Source organism: Engraulis encrasicolus, unplaced genomic scaffold (assembly GCF_034702125.1).
Source record: "Engraulis encrasicolus isolate BLACKSEA-1 unplaced genomic scaffold, IST_EnEncr_1.0 scaffold_46_np1212, whole genome shotgun sequence".
Lineage (NCBI taxonomy): Eukaryota > Metazoa > Chordata > Actinopteri > Clupeiformes > Engraulidae > Engraulis > Engraulis encrasicolus.
In genome coordinates, this window is record NW_026945775.1 from 450,725 (window position 1) to 468,224 (window position 17,500).

At 46.0% G+C, this 17,500-nt stretch overlaps 1 protein-coding gene across 1 annotated transcript in view; it reads left to right on the forward strand.

The window, feature by feature from the left end:
• The window catches only part of LOC134444144 (dolichyl-diphosphooligosaccharide--protein glycosyltransferase subunit STT3B-like), a 187,497-nt gene that overhangs the window by 38,136 nt on the left and 131,861 nt on the right, over window positions 1–17,500 (forward strand). The window lies entirely within an intron of this gene.

The window sequence follows — 17,500 nt, forward strand, 5'->3', positions numbered from 1 at the left end:
AGGAGGAATGGAGGAAAGGATGAAGAGACAGAGAAGAGGGATGGAGAGATGGATGGAGGAAAGTGTGTGTGTTTGATGGAGGGATGAAAAGGGGGCAGCAGAAGAGTGAGGAGGGAGGGGCACCCGTGGAAATAACGGGAAGAGGGGGGTGGAGGGAGGTAGGGCTGCGCAATTAATCGAAAATAATCGAAAATCGTGATATAATCGTGAAATCGAAATCGGGATTTCAATCGGGATTTAATCGTGGCAATAGTGACCTACCTTCGAGAGCGTCCTTGAAGCCAGAACATACTGATAGGTTGGTGTTTCTGGCCAGAAATCTGTTCAACTAAGTTTCTTCCCGTATATAATTCATTCTTGGTTATACAACAAAAATCAATAATCACGATTAATAAACGTGATTATGATTTTGACCCAAATAATCATGATTATGATTTTTTCCATAATCGTGCAGCCCTAGAGAGAGGGATGGAGGAAGAGATGGAGGTGAGCAGGCAGGTGAAAAAGTGAAGAGGGGCCATGTCAGTCAGTCCTCGGAGGAAGATGGAGACACAGACAAAAACAATTGTGTGTGTGTGTGTGTGTGTGTATGTGTGTGAGTACGTTTGTGTATGTGTATGTGTGTGTGCGCGCGCACACATGTGTGTGTGTGTCTGTGTGTGTGTCTGTGTGTGTGTCTGTGTGTGTGTGTAACCGGCTGTAGGGGAACATTAGTGAATCACTTTGGCACCACAGGTTTGGGCCACCACAAGCTTTTTATGGACAAAATGTTATTTACGCCATGAGGGCAAATTGTCATCAGCACTGCAGTGCTTTACTGCAGGTGTGTGTGTGTGTGTGTGTGTGTGTGTGTGTGTGTGTGTGTGTGTGTGTGTGTGTGTGTGTGTGTGTGTGTGTGTGTGTGTGTGTGTGTGCGTGCGTGCGTGTATGTGTGTGTGTGTGTGTGTGTGTGTGTGTGTGTGTGTATGTGTGTGTGTACATATTTCTCTAGCATTGGCTGAATTTTCCCTCAAGCAGCAGTGGTTAGCTGTAAATCCGGATCTTAGCATGCGTGTATGCGTGTGTGTGTGTGTGTGTGTGTGTGTGTGTGTGTGTGTGTGTGTGTGTGTGTGTGTGTGTGTGTGTGTGTGTGTGTGTGTGTGTGTGTGTGTATGTGTGTGTGTGTGTGTGTGTCTGTGTGTGTATGTCTGTGTGTGTGCGAGAGAGAGAGATTGATTTCGTCCCACACTGCAAGGGTGTAATGATTATGAGCTTTCACCGTGATGCGTGCTTGTGTGTGTGTGTGTGTGTGTGAGGTGTTTTTTTCCTCCCTCAGGATGGTAAATATGTCAGTGGAAGTGCCGTAGTGTTCAAAGTCATTAACCAAGCAGCCCTCTGTGCCTGTAATGGGGTGAGTGCCGTGTAACAGTAATGACATATTTGCATTGATTGATTTACTCAGCATGGCAGATAAATCACACACACACACACACACACACACACACACACACACACACACACACACACACACACACACACACACAAACACACATACACACACACACACACACACACACACACACACACACACACACACACACACACACACAAACACACACACACAGTAACTGCAGAGAGGAAGGCGACGCCATCCTATGTACTCCACCCAGCCTGGCGATGCCATCCTATGTACTCCACCCAGCCTGGCGATGCCATCCTATGTGCTCCACCCAGCCTGGCAACGCCATCCTATGTACTCCACCCAAACAAAGATTTTGGCTCCGCACATAGTCTGGCAAAACCCTTCTTAGCTCGTTTCGCTCACTGTTTAGCCAGTCAGCAAACAGTTGAGAGTGGTGACCCAGAACTCACCAGCAAAGTCTGTTTGGTTAAGATAACAATTGATTGGTTAAGATAACACTATTCACACTTTTGCTTTGTTATCTGTATGCTTTTGTGACACTATATCATGACGATCATGCTAATAAAGCACAATATGGGTTTTAATTTGAATTCGGAACTCCAATGAATTTAAATGGCAGAGTAAGATCAGACCATCTCCCACCCTCCATGGAGACGGATTCCCCTTAGCTTTTGCCAGACTGTTTGACGGAGTCAACAATCAGCTTTCGCCCAGGCTAGGAAATCACCAGGTACAGAGTGTGAATACGCCTCTCAACCATTGAAGCAGAATAGTGGAGGGAAAATGGAGGATTGGCGTTTTATATGGGCTACGTCCCCAGTAACTGCAGAGTTGAAGGAGGATGGAGCATGCTGAGACATCACTAGGTACAGAATGTGAGTTTGCCTCTCAACCATTGAAGCAGAATAGTGGAGGGAAAATGGAGGAACGAAGATGTCAGGAAAATCGATCTGCAGACAGACAGGAAGGAATCAGGAACAGGATGTGAGTCGCGCCTCTCAACCATTGAATCAGGAACAGGATGTGATTACACCTCTCAACCATTGAATCAGGAACAGGATGTGATTACACCTCTCAACCATTGAAGCAGGGCAAAGCGATTCCCACCCCGGTTCATTTCCCAATCCTCCCTTATCTCTCTCTCTCCACTCATTTCCTGTCCCACTCTTCACTGTCCTGTCTAAATAAAGTTGAAAAAAACCCTAAAATATACAAAAAAACCCATTGAAGCAGAATAGTGGAGGGAAAATGGAGGTACAGAGATGACAGGAAAATAGATCAGTAGGCAGACAGACAAGAAGGAATCAGGAACAGGATGTGATTACACCTCTCAACCATTGAAGCAGGAACAGGATGTGAGTACACCTCTCAACCATTGAAGCAGGAACAGGATGTGATTACACCTCTCAACCATTGAAGCAGGAACAGGATGTGATCACCCCTCTCAACCATTGAAGCAGGAACAGGATGTGATTACACCTCTCAACCATTGAAGCAGGAACAGGATGTGATTACACCTCTCAACCATTGAAGCAGGAACAGGATGTGATTACACCTCTCAACCATTGAAGCAGGAACAGGATGTGATAACACCTCTCAACCATTGAATCAGGAACAGGATGTGATTACACCTCTCAACCATTGAAGCAGGGCCAGCTGGGCACTGGACTGCTGCCGGATGACCCACGTTCGATCTCTAACCCTAACCCTAACCCTAACCCTAACCCTAACCCGAACCCTAACCCTAACCCTAACCCCTAAACCCTAACCCTAACCCTAACCCTAACCCTAACCCTAACCCTAACCCTAACCCCTAACCCTAACCCTAACCCTAACCCTAACCCCTAACCCTAACCCCTAACCCTAACCCTAACCCTAACCCTAACCCCTAAAAAGTGTCGGAATAGCGTCATGTCGGAATAGCGATTGCCCCCCTTTCTCCCCCACTCATTTCCTGTCCCACTCTTCACTGTCCTGTTGAAAAACCCTAAAATAATATATATATAAAAAAAAAAAAACATTGAAGCAGAAGTGGAGGGAAAATGGAGGAACAGAGATGACAGGAAAATAGGTCGGCAGGCAGACAGGAAGGAATCAGGAACCTCTCAACCATTGAAGCAGGGCTCAGCCGGGGCTTGGTCAGTTGGGCACTGGACTGCTGTGTGGACGACCCGGTTTCGATTCCCACCCCGGTTCGTTTCCCGATCCACCCTCGTCTCTCTCTCCCTCCCACTCATTTCCGGTCCCACTCTTCACTGTCCTCTCTAAATAAATCCTTAAAAAATATTTACAAAAAAAACATTATCAGAATAGGGGAGGGATAATGGAGGATTGGCGTTTTATATGGGCTACGTTCCCAGTAACTGCAGAGTGGAAGGAGGAAGGAGGAAGGAGGGACATCACCAGGTACAGAGTGTGACTACGCCTCTCAACCATTGAAGCAGAATAGTGGAGGGATAATGGAGGAACAGAGATGACAGGAAAATAGATCGGCTGACAGATAGGAAGGAATCAGGAACAGGATGTGATTACACCTCTCAACCATTGAAGCAGGGCAAAGCGATTCCCACCCCGGTTCGTTTCCCGATTCTCCCCAGTCTCTCTCTCCCCCACTCATTTCCTGTCCCACTCTTCACTGTCCTGTCTAAATAAAGTTGAAAATCCCTAAAATATATACTAAAAAAAACATTGAAGCAAAATAGTGGAGGCATAATGGAGTAACGAAGATGACAGGAAAATAGATCGGCTGACAGATAGGAAGGAATCAGGAACAGGATGTGATTACACCTCTCAACCATTGAAGCAGGAACAGGATGTGAGTACACCTCTCAACCATTGAAGCAGGAACAGGATGTGAGTAGACCTCTCAACCATTGAAGCAGGAACAGGATGTGAGTACACCTCTCAACCATTGAAGCAGGAACAGGATGTGAGTACACCTCTCAACCATTGAAGCAGGAACAGGATGTGAGTACCCTTCTCAACCATTGAAGCAGGAACAGGATGTGATTACACTTCTCAACCATTGAAGCAGGAACAGGATGTGATTACACCTCTCAACCATTGAATCAGGAACAGGATGTGATTACTCCTCTCAACCATTGAATCAGGAACAGGATGTGATTACACCTCTCAACCATTGAATCAGGAACAGGATGTGATTACTCCTCTCAACAATTGAATCAGGAACAGGATGTGATTACTCCTCTCAACCATTGAATCAGGAACAGGATGTGTTTACACCTCTCAACCATTGAATCAGGAACAGGATGTGATTACACCTCTCAACCATTGAAGCAGGAACAGGATGTGAGTACACCTCTCAACCATTGAATCAGGAACAGGATGTGATTACACCTCTCAACCATTGAAGCAGGAACAGGATGTGATTACACCTCTCAACCATTGAAGCAGGAACAGGATGTGATTACACCTCTCAACCATTGAATTAGGGCCCGCTGGGCACTGGACAGCTGCGCGGATGACCCACGTTCGATTCCTTTCCCTTTCCCTAACTCTAACCCTAACCCACACCCTAAGCCTAACCCCTAACCCTAACCCTAACCCACAACCTAATCCTAACCCCTAACCCCTAACCCTAACCCTAACCCTAACCCTAACCCTAACCCTAACCCTAACCCTAACCCTAATCCCTAACCCTAAACCCCTAAACCCTAACCCCTAACCTCTAACCCCTAACCCTAACCCTAACCCTAACCCTAACCCCTAAAAAGTGTCGGAATAGCGTCATGTCGGAATAGCGATTGCCCCCCTTTCTCCCCCACTCATTTCCTGTCCCACTCTTCACTGTCCTGTTGAAAAACCCTAAAATAATATATATATAAAAAAAAAAAACCATTGAAGCAGAATAGTGGAGGGATAATGGAGGAACAGAGATGTCAGGAAAATCGATCTGCAGACAGACAGGAAGGAATCAGGAACAGAATGTGAGTAAGCCTCTCAACCATTGAAGCAGGGCCCAGCCATGGCTTGGTCGGCTGGGCACTGGACTGCTGCGCTTACGACCCGGGTTCGATTCCCGCCCCGGTTTGTTTCCCGATCCACCCTCGTCTCTCTCTCCCACTCATTTCCTGTCCTCTAAATAAATCCTTAAAAAATATTTACAAAAAACATTATCAGAATAGGGGAGGGATTATGGAGGATTGGCGTTTTATATGGGCTACGTCCCCAGTAACTGCAGAGTTGAAGGAGGATGGAGCATGCTGAGACATCACCAGGTACAGAGTGTGAATACGCCTCTCAACCATTGAAGCAGAATAGTGTAGGGAAAATGGAGGAACGAAGATGACAGGAAAATAGATCAGTAGGCAGACAGACAAGAAGGAATCAGGAACAGGATGTGATTACACCTCTCAACCATTGAAGCAGGGCCCAGCCATGGCTTGGTCGGCTGGGCACTGGACTGCTGCGCTTACGACCCGGGTTCGATTCCCACACCGGTTTGTTTCCTAATCCACCCTCGTCTCTCTCTCCCACTCATTTCCTGTCCTCTCTAAATAAATCCTTAAAAAATATTTACAAAAAAACATTATCAGAATAGTGGAGGGATAATGGAGGATTGGCGTTTTATATGGGCTACGTCCCCAATAAAGTCAAGTCAAGTCAAGTCAGCTTGTATTGTCCCTTTTATCATATGCACAAGACATACAAGGAAAAAGTAAATTGCGTTTTCTCTCTATACCATGCCAGGACAAGACATATAGGCCTACAACTGACATAAAGTGCTAGACAGGACAGGTAACAGTGATGGACTGGTACCAATGGACAATAATAATAGTAAGAGTAGAAGGAGGAAGGATCACTAGGTACAGAATGTGAGTTTGCCTCTCAACCATTGAATCAGGAACAGGATGTGATTCGCTTAACTCAAGTGCCCTGCATGGGGCAGACAAACGAGTGGGACCAAGAAGGATTTGCTGACTGATTAACTGAATTGCCTACATAATAGGAAATTACGGAGATTGAATGAATGAGCCACCAACAGGAGAATGGGGCTCATAAGACATAAAGTTTGGTGCGAAAAAAAAAAAACTCATCAAGCTTTAAACTGGCTAAGATTGGATGGGATAAATTGGCATGGGAAATCTCCAAGCCTTCCCATTAAAGCAACAGGCTAGAGAAAGAATTACCTCTCTCTCTCAAACGACAAAGACAATGTCTGCTTCTCTTCTCTAACCCACTGGTAAATGAACTGCATTTATATAGCGCCTTTCCACTCCTTCGGGCACTCAAAGGGCTTACCGGTGGCAGAGGGTGCATTCCAATATGCAGACTTGCGTCTTCCACTTGTGCTTGTGGCCTCGTACCAGGAAGTAATACGTTGTGGTGACATCACTGACAACAGCATTGTATTTCAATATCTCACAAAAGCTCAACTGTAAAGTCATTTTCTCATTTGCAAACTGGATGGCGAATGAAGAATAGTCCCCCAAAAATTGTTGTGGCTAGGCTGACTTTTTCTCAATGGAGACGGGGGCCTTTTGCAGAACGGCTCCTCTACCACCACCGCCCCAATATAGTTAATACATCATAGGCCAAGGCAAGTGCAGGTCGTCCCCATTTCACTCCAATAGATGAATCATTGAAATGAATTTAGAAACATTAGGTTAAGGGTTGGAAAAAATGTAATCAAATTATTTTTTGTAAAACCTCAATCTGATTCCGTTAACTGAATTGCCCTGGGGCAAAGGAATGAGATGCGGTACAATTATCAGGAATGGTTATGGACACGAGAATGGGGTGCTTTAGATGACATTAAGCTGTCAAGGTGATAGCCACCAACAACTCAACTGGCCAAGATTGGATGGGATAACTTGGCATGAGAAAGTCAAAAATCCCCTACCCTTCCCATTAAAGGTAAGGTAAGGTAAGGTAACTTTATTGGTAACCGAAGGTAGATTTGTTTGCAGGTAAAAAAGTAGAGACTTAAAACAAGTCCACACAGTAGTGGTGGCAGTGACACAACGCAACAATGACACACAGGAGACTAAAAAAAAAAAAAAAAAACATAAACACATAAACAAAACAAAACAAAACAAAGCAACAGTATGCACATTTGCCATTGTGTCAAACCAGTTGGAAAATGCACCTCTTAACTAGCTGAATGCAATCAGCCCAAGGAGGGTGGGAAAGTGAATTCTGGAGGGTATTTTACCCGCTTTCAACTCGATTGATGAAGCACTGGAATGAACAAACATTATGCTGTGGGGTTGAACAAATCCAAACTAATCAATTTCAAACAGCTCAAGCTAGCTGAAGTTAATGAACCATTGAAATTATTTTGAAAACATCACTCCCAAGGTTGAAAAACTTATTTTAGTGTTGCACAGACTACATTAACTGAAGAAGACAAATTAGCTTATTGATGGATTTTAATGCACTTTTAATGTTTTCATTGCACAGGCAGAATCAATATCTCGTTTGAGTTACAATTTTCTGAAGGGGGGATTTTCTGTTTTCTGTGGATTTTCTGTTCTCTGTGGACTAGAATGCTGCAGTGTTGGATCAGGGTGATGCACTTTGTCAATGTGATAGATTTGTATGAAGTCGGCCCAGACAGATGGGAACAGGTATATAAATGGTAAAAAGAGATTGAGAGATTTGGGGAAAAACAAGACTTTAACTGTGTTGTTGTTGTTTTGGGGTAAAAACTGTCTCTTAAATTATAAGGTACAACAGGCTTACTACGCCTGAGAACTCGGTGATATATTGTTGGTGGGACCTTAGATGCCCTCTCCTCCCTCCCTCCTTAGATGCCCTCCTCCACCGGCAGAACGGTGTGCGATTGCACTGCACATAATGTACCTTTACGGTAGTGTTTCTCAACGGGGGCCAGGGGGGCACTGGGGAGCCCTAGGGGGGCGTTGACAAGGGTAAAGCTGGGAGGGGGTGGTGCTTAGTTGCCATTTGAGGACATTTGTCTATTTTCTTGTGTTAATACTACTTGGGGGGGGATGGCAGGCTTATAATGAGGTCCAGGGGGTATGTGGGGGGGGGGGGGGGGTGGTTGTGACCTAGTGGTTAGAGAGTTGGTCTTTCAATCTAGGGGTTGCCGGTTCGAATCCCCCCCTGACTTCTCCCTACATCTCCATCCAAGGCTGAAGGCACCTAACCCCACATATACTTGTAAGTCGCTTTGAATAAAATGAAAGCGTCAGATAAGTGCAATGGAATGTAATGTTGGGAGGCTTATGAGAACCAAGGGGGTGTTTCTTCGTAAAAGGTTGAGAAACACTGCTTTACGGGGAGAGGTTGAGAAACACTGCTTTACGATGAGAGGTTAAGAAAGATTGCTTTACGGTGAGAGGTTGAGAGAGAGACTGCTTTACGGTGAGAAAGCTGCCACAAGCACAGACCTCTCCTGCCCTCTCAAAACCACGCTCTTCAATCAAAGACCTTGTTTTCAGCCCACTCACTCCATATGGCTCTCTAGCAGCACTCACTTTATACAAGACACACACGCACGCACGCACGCACGACACGCACGACACGCACACACACACACACACACACACACACACACACACACACACACCCACACACACACACACACACACACACACGCACTCCAGACACACACACACACACACGCAGGCGCACAAACACGCCCGTGCTCACACGCACGCACTCCAGACACGCACACACACACACACACACACACACACACACACACACACACACACACACACACACACACACACACACACACACACACACACACAAACACACACACACACACACACACACACACACACACACACACACACACACACACACACACACACACACACACAGACACTTGTGTGCACACAGACACACTGTCTTCGTGCATTGAAATGGGCACAGGAGACCCCTGCCCTAGACATTAATTATGCCACCAGAATTAATGCATGCATTATAGCAGACACACACAGACACACACACACACACACACATACTTCTCATTATAGATCCCCGCCGCCAACCCCTCTTCTCCCCACGCGAGCCACAATCCATTAAAAGACAGTTAGCATCCAATTTGAATGTATTGTTTGATTCTAATGCCCTCAAGGAAACACTTCCTCGCCTGTTTTGTTTTGCGGCAAATTGGCATTTAGTTCCCAATTGGTCACATTTTTTCCCTCCTTCTTCCGTTTTGCAAATTAATTCCATAATGTCCGTGTTCAATCTTATACTGTGGCTATCGCAGAAATGTCAAGACTGTCCACCCATGCTCAATTTAAGTAGGAGTTCAGCTTATGTCTGAACTCCTCTTTACGTACACTGTGTTAAGTTCTGCTTCAGCTAACACACAAAAGGTGCACCAAATGAGTTTTTTTCCCTCACAGTGGTAATTTCATTCATCCCACATGATAGAAAATTGCATGGGTCTAGTTGTTTTAACTTACAGTAATTTGCTCAGCCTGGATTCTTGCATACATCAGGACTGCTGCAGCTACTAAAATGGAAATTACGGGTGAATGTGGATTTGCACAGAAATAGACACTTTGCAATAAAACATCTATCTACATATGATATCAAATGTATGTTTTATTCCAAAGAGCATATTTGTACTGTATATTATTGTAATGTAATGTAATACAAATCCACATGTAGCCTACCTGTGATTTCCATTTTTAGCTGCGGAGTGCAGTCTGCAATATCCACCACCACTTTACATATCACTGAAGCCCAGCCTGGATTCTCACAGCCACATACGCACCTCTAATGAAAATCTTCAAATGGATGAGAGTTTTATGCGCTTTCCCTCACAATCATGTTCCTACATTATGGCACACCGCGAAACATGATGTAGTAGGATTAAGCAGGCTTTTCTGAATACCATGTACTGTAGGCAGGGAGTCTTTCATGAACATGCATCAAAGACATGCAAAAACATGCATCTAGTGCATACATTCATAACCACACCGTGCTTCTTATCGGTATGGGATCATATATCAAATATCATGCATATAGCAATGCATGCTACATGTGTCCACACAGCGTTTCCCACCGTCCTGAACATATGTCCATGCATACATAATATGACCACATGGTGTTTCGCACCGATGTGGAAAATATATCAATGTGTACATTTATATGACCACTAGGCAGGATTCCCACTGACCTGAACATATATCATTAACATATGGCAGACATGAATTTCTCATACTGTAAAATGGATGAACGAATTTGCATTTTCCAACAACAAGGTATATCCGTGCAGTATATGTGTGGCATGTAGTGTGGCATAGGTAACCAAATAGTGTGAAGAAAAGCAAGCGCATGCTGCAGCTTAAGGGTCTACGCATTTTTTTAGCTGCAAAGACCCAACATCCACCTTCACATTATTTAAATTGACATTTGTCCCACTGCAATGCACCTGCAAGTTTTGCCCAAAAGTGTTTCCCACCACTTTAAACATTCATCAATGCCTACATGTGATGACTAAACATTGCATATTTCCACTGCCCTGATAAATCAGTATATGACTGCATATAGAGCTAGTATATTTTACATACGTAAATTTCTGATGAAAGAGTAAAATGAAAGAAAAGTAAAAGTTATTGTTTTGCATTTTTTCCTCCCAAACCCATCCCAACATTTTGATGCAAACCTTGGTCACACAGTGCAGTTGTCTGTCACACAATACTGTACATGCAGTCTTTCCTTCTGATGTGAACTTGTCAGTGCATTCAGTAAGAATATGACCACAACACAGACAGTCTCTTTGTGTGGATCGAGGACATACAGTAAAAAAAAAAATCAACACTTCAACACTTACAGAGGCAATTTAACATCTCCTTGAGTGTATTTGGCCCCAGACTCTCTAAATGTTGAATTAACACTGCATGTTGTCCTGTTGAGGAGTGGTTGGGCCTTGAGTTGCCATCTGCATGCTATTTACATCTTGTGAATGGCACACATTCAGTGGAGGATGTTTTTTAACGTCAAGGCTGGAAGACATTGGTTAGCATGAATTTGGTTAGAAATGTGTGTTGCAGGAAAAGACTCGATTTGAAATGCGGTGCTTGAGTGCAGCATGGATTACTACTTAGCTGCAGCCTTGACCACCAATACCTTGAGGCTAGAGGACAGAGACATGGAAAGTGTGTGTGTGCGTGCGTGCCTGCATGCCTGCATGTTTTTGTGCGTGTGTGCGTGTGTGTGTGCGTGTGGTGTGTGTGCAATTGTGTATGCGTGATAGCTCCCCACTGGTAATTAGTCAAAAACTAATTTCTAAATTCAACAAAATGAGAGAACATCCCCATCCTTCAGGGTCACGTTTCTTTTTTTCTTAAATGTGAAGGTCGTCCTCTCTCTTCCTTGCAAGTCAGACGTCAGTGTATGTGTGTGTGTGTGTGTGTGTGTGTGTATGTGTGTGAGTGTGTGTGTGTGAGAGAGAGAGAAAGAGAGAGAGAGAGAGAGAGAGAGAGAGAGAGAGAGAGAGAGAGAGAGAGAGAGAGAGAGACTAGATATTTTTTCTATCCTTCTCTTACATTGAGAAGCAGTGAGTCTGTTATCTCCTAGAAGTCTGAATTTCTTCGGTTCTTCAATGATGATGAAATCTATTGATGAAAACGTTCTGTCAGTCAAAACACACAATTATTGCCGTCGGCCTCTGTTTGACCTGATAACAATGAAAACAGATTGTTTTGTTATCAAAGCTTTTTTACTGTTCAGTTATTTATTTAGTCGATTGCTCAAATCGTCCTCAGGGCAGAAGCCTGTTGTGATTGATTATTTATTTGTTGTCCTCACACACTCTGCCTGTCTCACTCTCCTCTCACTCTCTCACTCTCCTCCACCTGTCTCACTCTCCTCTCCCTGTCTCACTCTCCTCTCCCTGTCTCACACACTCTCCCTGTCTCCCTCTCCTCTCACTCTCTCACTCTCCTCCACCTGTCTCACTCTCCTCTCCCTGTCTCACTCTCCTCTCCCTGTCTCACACACTCTCCCTGTCTCCCTCTCCTCTCCCTGTCTCACTCTCCTCTCCCTGTCTCTCCTCTCCTCTCCCTGTCTCACTCTCCTCTCCTCTCCCTGTCTCACTCTCCTCTCCTCTCCCTGTCTCCCTCTCCTCTCCCTTTCTCACTCTCCTCTGCCTGTCTCACTCTCCTCTCCCTGTCTCACTCTCCTCTCCTCTCCCTGTCTCCCTCTCCTCTCCCTTTCTCCCTCTCCTCTCCCTGTCTCACTCTCCTCTCCCTGTCTCACTCTCCTCTCCCTGTCTCACACACTCTCCCTGTCTCACTCTCCTCTCCCTGTCTCCCTCTGTCTCCCTCTCCTCTCCCTGTCTCCCTCTCCTCTCCTTGTCTCCCTCTCCTCTGCCTCTTTCCCTGTCTCACTCTCCTCTCCCTGTCTCACTCTCCTCTCCCTGTCTCACACACTCTCCCTGTCTCCCTCTCCTCTCCCTGTCTCACTCTCCTCTCCCTGTCTCTCCTCTCCTCTCCCTGTCTCACTCTCCTCTCCCTGTCTCCCTCACTCTCCTCTCCCTGTCTCCCTCTCCTCTCCCTGTTTGTCTGCTATCTTCTCCTTTGACTATGTTGATTTTTAATACTCACAGCTTCTCATCTGGAGGCATTTGTGTTCTCATGGCAGATGAGGGAGAGAGAGAGAGAGAGAGAGAGAGAGAGAGAGAGAGAGAGAGAGAGAGAGAGAGAGAGAGAGAGAGAAGAGAGAGAGAGAGAGAGAGAGAGAGAGAGAGAGAGAGAGAGAGAGAGAGAGACTTTTGACTTTTAAAATCCCTTTATTGAACCAACCATGGCCCACACATCCACCAAAACAACCCCACCTCCCACCCCACCCTACCCTACCCCATTAAAAACACCCCTTACCAAAGAAACCTTAACCCAACACCCTCATTAGCTGTCCACACCCCTTTATCCACACACCACTTCTTATTGAATAGTTCAAGGTTGTCAATAGCCTGGTAGTAGGCATGCTCCACAGTGATCCTGGACTCAACCAGGGCCTTGAACATTCCCACCCGGTCCCCCACACACCCCTCTTCCTCCAGTCTGTTACATTTCCAAATGCACAACTTGGCTTGCCCCATCAGAAAGTTCACCACGGTGCACATTAGTCCCATTTTCTTGGAGTACTTGACCCCAAAAATGAAAACCTCCTTGGAGAAGCGGAGGCCAAAGCGGCTACACAGTTTGTCCAGCAGGGTAAAAAGAGCATGCAGCTTAACACAGTCACAAAACATGTGAAACACATTATCAGGCACATTGCAGACCCCACAAACACTAGATTTATCAGGTCTAAGTTTAGCAACAAAGACCTTTGTGGCTAAGGCACAGTGCAGCACACGCCACTGAAGGTCACCTGAGCGTTTCGGTAATGGGCCTTTATAGAGTGTTCTCCATGCTGGAGGTGCTACCTGACTACTAGAAAGGTGAGCCCTCCACTTAGTGTCTGGTCGGTCTTTAAGAACGTTAAAATGCAAACACTTTACAACCAGATTGTACAATGTCCTTTTCTCAACAGCTTTAAAACTAACAGCTTGTAGTCCCTGATTGGTTAACAGCTGCCCATCCCTATTGCCCGGCATAGCTTGTCTAACAGCAATTTTTATGTCTGGACATTCAGCCTCCGCTGACCCCCCATTTAGCACACTGTCTACAAAGCCAGCAGAGCAGGCTGGCATCCCATCTTTCCACCCCCTCAGAAGACCTTCCACCATCCTCAGGGACCTGACCCCAAGTGTAGAGGCCAAGTCTTCAGCTGACCGCCAGGACCCCTCCCTTTGGTCAATGAGGTCCTTTAACTTTGTTACTCCTGCTTCCAGCAAGAGTTGAGTAACACTGCTCAACACTACTTAACACTACACTACTGAGTTACAGGCTGTTCGACCCAGAAAGTGTTAGAGAAGAGGGGCTCCTCCAGTCCAAAATGTTCCCTTGCCGTTGTGAATAAACTCCAGGCCTTCAGCACTGAGCCATAGAAGCTGTGCGGTGTGACCTGAACAAGCTCACTGTGGGACAGTAAGAACACATGCCGGTCGAAGAAGCCTCGGGTAGCTGCCCTAAGTGTTGCTCGGCCAAAATCCACCCATGGCTTGTCTTCACCGTACAACAGCTTCTGTGCCGACTGCAGTCTCATTGCTTTCACTTTCGCCGATATGTCCACCAGGCCCTGCCCCCCCTCTGCTACCGGTAAGTACAGTAGGCCAGGGGGCAGCCAGTGATTGCTGTCCCAGATGAAGTTGACGAATACCTTCTGCAAGCTTGAGACAAGCTCAGCAGGAGGATCCAAAACTGTCAGCCTGTGCCACAACATTGAAGCTGCCAGATTGTTGACAACTAGCACGCGACCTCTGTATGACAGTTGAGGCTTGATCCACTCCCACCGCTGAAGCTTACCGGTTACTTTATCAACCAGCCCATCCCAGTTCTTCTCCATGTACTGCTCTGACCCAAAACACACCCCCAGAATTTTAAGTCCAGTCCTGCCCCATTGTTGTTGTACTGGGAGGCGTGGAGGTGGTTGGTCTTGCCAACCCCCCAGAAGAAACTATGCAGTCTTCTCCCAATTCACCTTCGCAGATGAGGCTTTGGCAAATATATCCAGTGAAGAGAGCAACGCTGCAACTTCCTCCTGTGACCTTATTATCACTGTGACGTCGTCAGCATAGGCGATGAGTTTCACTGCAGTTCTCTCCTCCGCCATGTAACGTTGAACTGTGAGACCCTGAAGACTCCTCCTCAGCTGTATCAGCAGTGGCTCAATGGCAATTGTATAGAGGAGACCAGATAGACTGCAGCCCTGTCGGATGCCTCTACACACTCTAAATGGTCGTGTCACTGCTCCATTAACTTTCACCAGGCTGTATACTTCTGTGTAGAGCAGCCTGACGTATGACACAAAAGAGGGCCCAAACCCAAAAGCCCCTAGAGCCTCAAACAGGTAGCTGTGGCTTACTCTGTCATAAGCTTTCTCTTGGTCTAAGGAGACTAGCCCCATGTCCAGCTGGTGCCCTTGGGCCAGCCCCAGCATGTCTCTGATGAGGAAGAGGCTATCAAAGATGGAACGCCCTGGGATGCAGTAGGACTGGTCTGGGTGGATAACCTTTCCCAGGACTGCTTTAAGTCGGTTGGTTAGGGCCTTGGAAAGTATCTTTAGATCTGACCCAAGCAGGGAGACTGGCCGCCAGTTCTTAAGGCACCCTAAATCACCTTTCTTGGGGAGCAGCGAGATCACTGCCCTCCTGCAGCTCAGGGGCAATAAATTGTTCTTCATGCTCTCCTGAAATACTTCGTGCAAGTCTGGCCCGATGACTCCCCACAGGGCCTGGTAAAACTCAGCTGGCAGGCCATCTAGCCCAGGTGACTTCCCAGCTGATTGTTCATTCACCGCACGCGTCAGTTCAGCGAGAGACAAAGGGTGATCCAGCTCTTCCCTGTCCTCCTCAGGCAGCTGTGGAACACCCAACAATAGTGCCCGCCTGGCCTCTGCTTCACAAGGCTCCGCGGAGTAAAGGTTCTGGTAGAAGTCCAAGACCTGGGATATAATCCTATCAGCATCCACGGTATGACTTCCATCTGGCAATTTAAGATGTGTCATCAGCTTCCTCTCAGTTGACTTCTTTTCCAATGTAAAGAAATAGGATGTAGGCATGTCCATACTGTTCATCTGGGCAAACCGCGCTCGTACCATCGCTTCACGGCCCCTCTCCTCCCATAGGTTCCTCAGCAGCACTTTGTTGTTTTCAATGGCCGCAGCGGCATCAGTCCCCTCCGTCCTTGAGAGGCTCAGGATCTTCTCCTCCAGGGCCTTTGTTTCCCTCCTCAGTTCATCAGTGCGGTTTGTGGTGTACTGCTGGCAGAACACCTGAATTTGTCTCTTCCCAATATCCCACCACTGGTTGCGGCCTGGATACATAACTTTTCTCTCTCCAGTGTTTCCCACAGAAATTTTGGAAACTATGGGGGCAGCCGGGATTTGTTTGTCCGGGGGGGGGGGGGGGGGGGGGGGTCTTTTCACGGGCCTTTTTTGGGGGGGGGGGGGGGGTTATTCACGCAGTGTAAATGCAAAATGGCAAAACAATGACTACAGTATGACATTGGCGCATGGAGAAACTATAGGCCTACGCCTACATTTCAGCCATTTATATTTTGAGAAATAAGGCTACATAATACACATGCAGGGGTCTATGTAATGAAAAAAATAATAAAACAAAATAGGAGCAGAGATAAGAATTTAAGATTGCTGTGAAATTGTTAACGCATAAACAAAAAGGGTCTAAGAGGGTAGGCTATGCCTTTTCCCCACACACACATTCTACATGAGGGGTGCTGGTCACAGGGCCAGTTTTTCAAAATTCCTCCCATTAAAAGGGCTGAACAACATATTACACATTTATGTCTATATTCACATTCATTACACATTCATTTCTATATGCAGCCCGATGTCTCCTCTGCCTTGTCAATGAAGGCCTGTCACCTAACTCATTACAACTGTAAAACAAAGCCTGGGGAGTGTTAGTAAACTCATCCCAACTGTCCCTTCTCGGAAGGTTTTTTTTTTTTTTATTGCTCCCAAACCCAAGTTAACTACAACAACTTGACAAGGCTTTTGATCCCTCTCTCTTTCAAGCACTTGTGGTTTTCTCTATAGGATGTATTTACTCCAGGAGGAAAATGCGAAGGAAATCGTAATTGAAATCGCTTTTAACAAACACGGAAATCGTAAAAAAAAAAAAAAAAAAAAAAAAAAAAAAAAAAAAAAAAATTTTTTTTTTTTTTTTTTACATTTTCGGAAACTATGGCGGCCAAATTTAAACTATGGCGGGCCGCCATAGTTTCCTCAATGTATGGGAAACACTGCTCTCTCCATGCCTCCCAAAACACTTCAAAGGACGATAGGAAGCTATTTTCTTGCAATAACTTTGCATTAAATCTCCAGTGGGAGGACTGTGGGCCCGTGGTCGAGAAAGGAAAGGTGACATGAATAAAGTGATGGTCAGAAAGGAAAGTAGGTGCCATAGAGCTGTTGCAAAAACGCCCCCTCTGTGCCTGTTGCACATAAAACCTGTCCAGTCTGGCGCCTGACAGTACAGAAGTGCTACTCCTTATCCAACTGTACTGCTTGACATTGGGA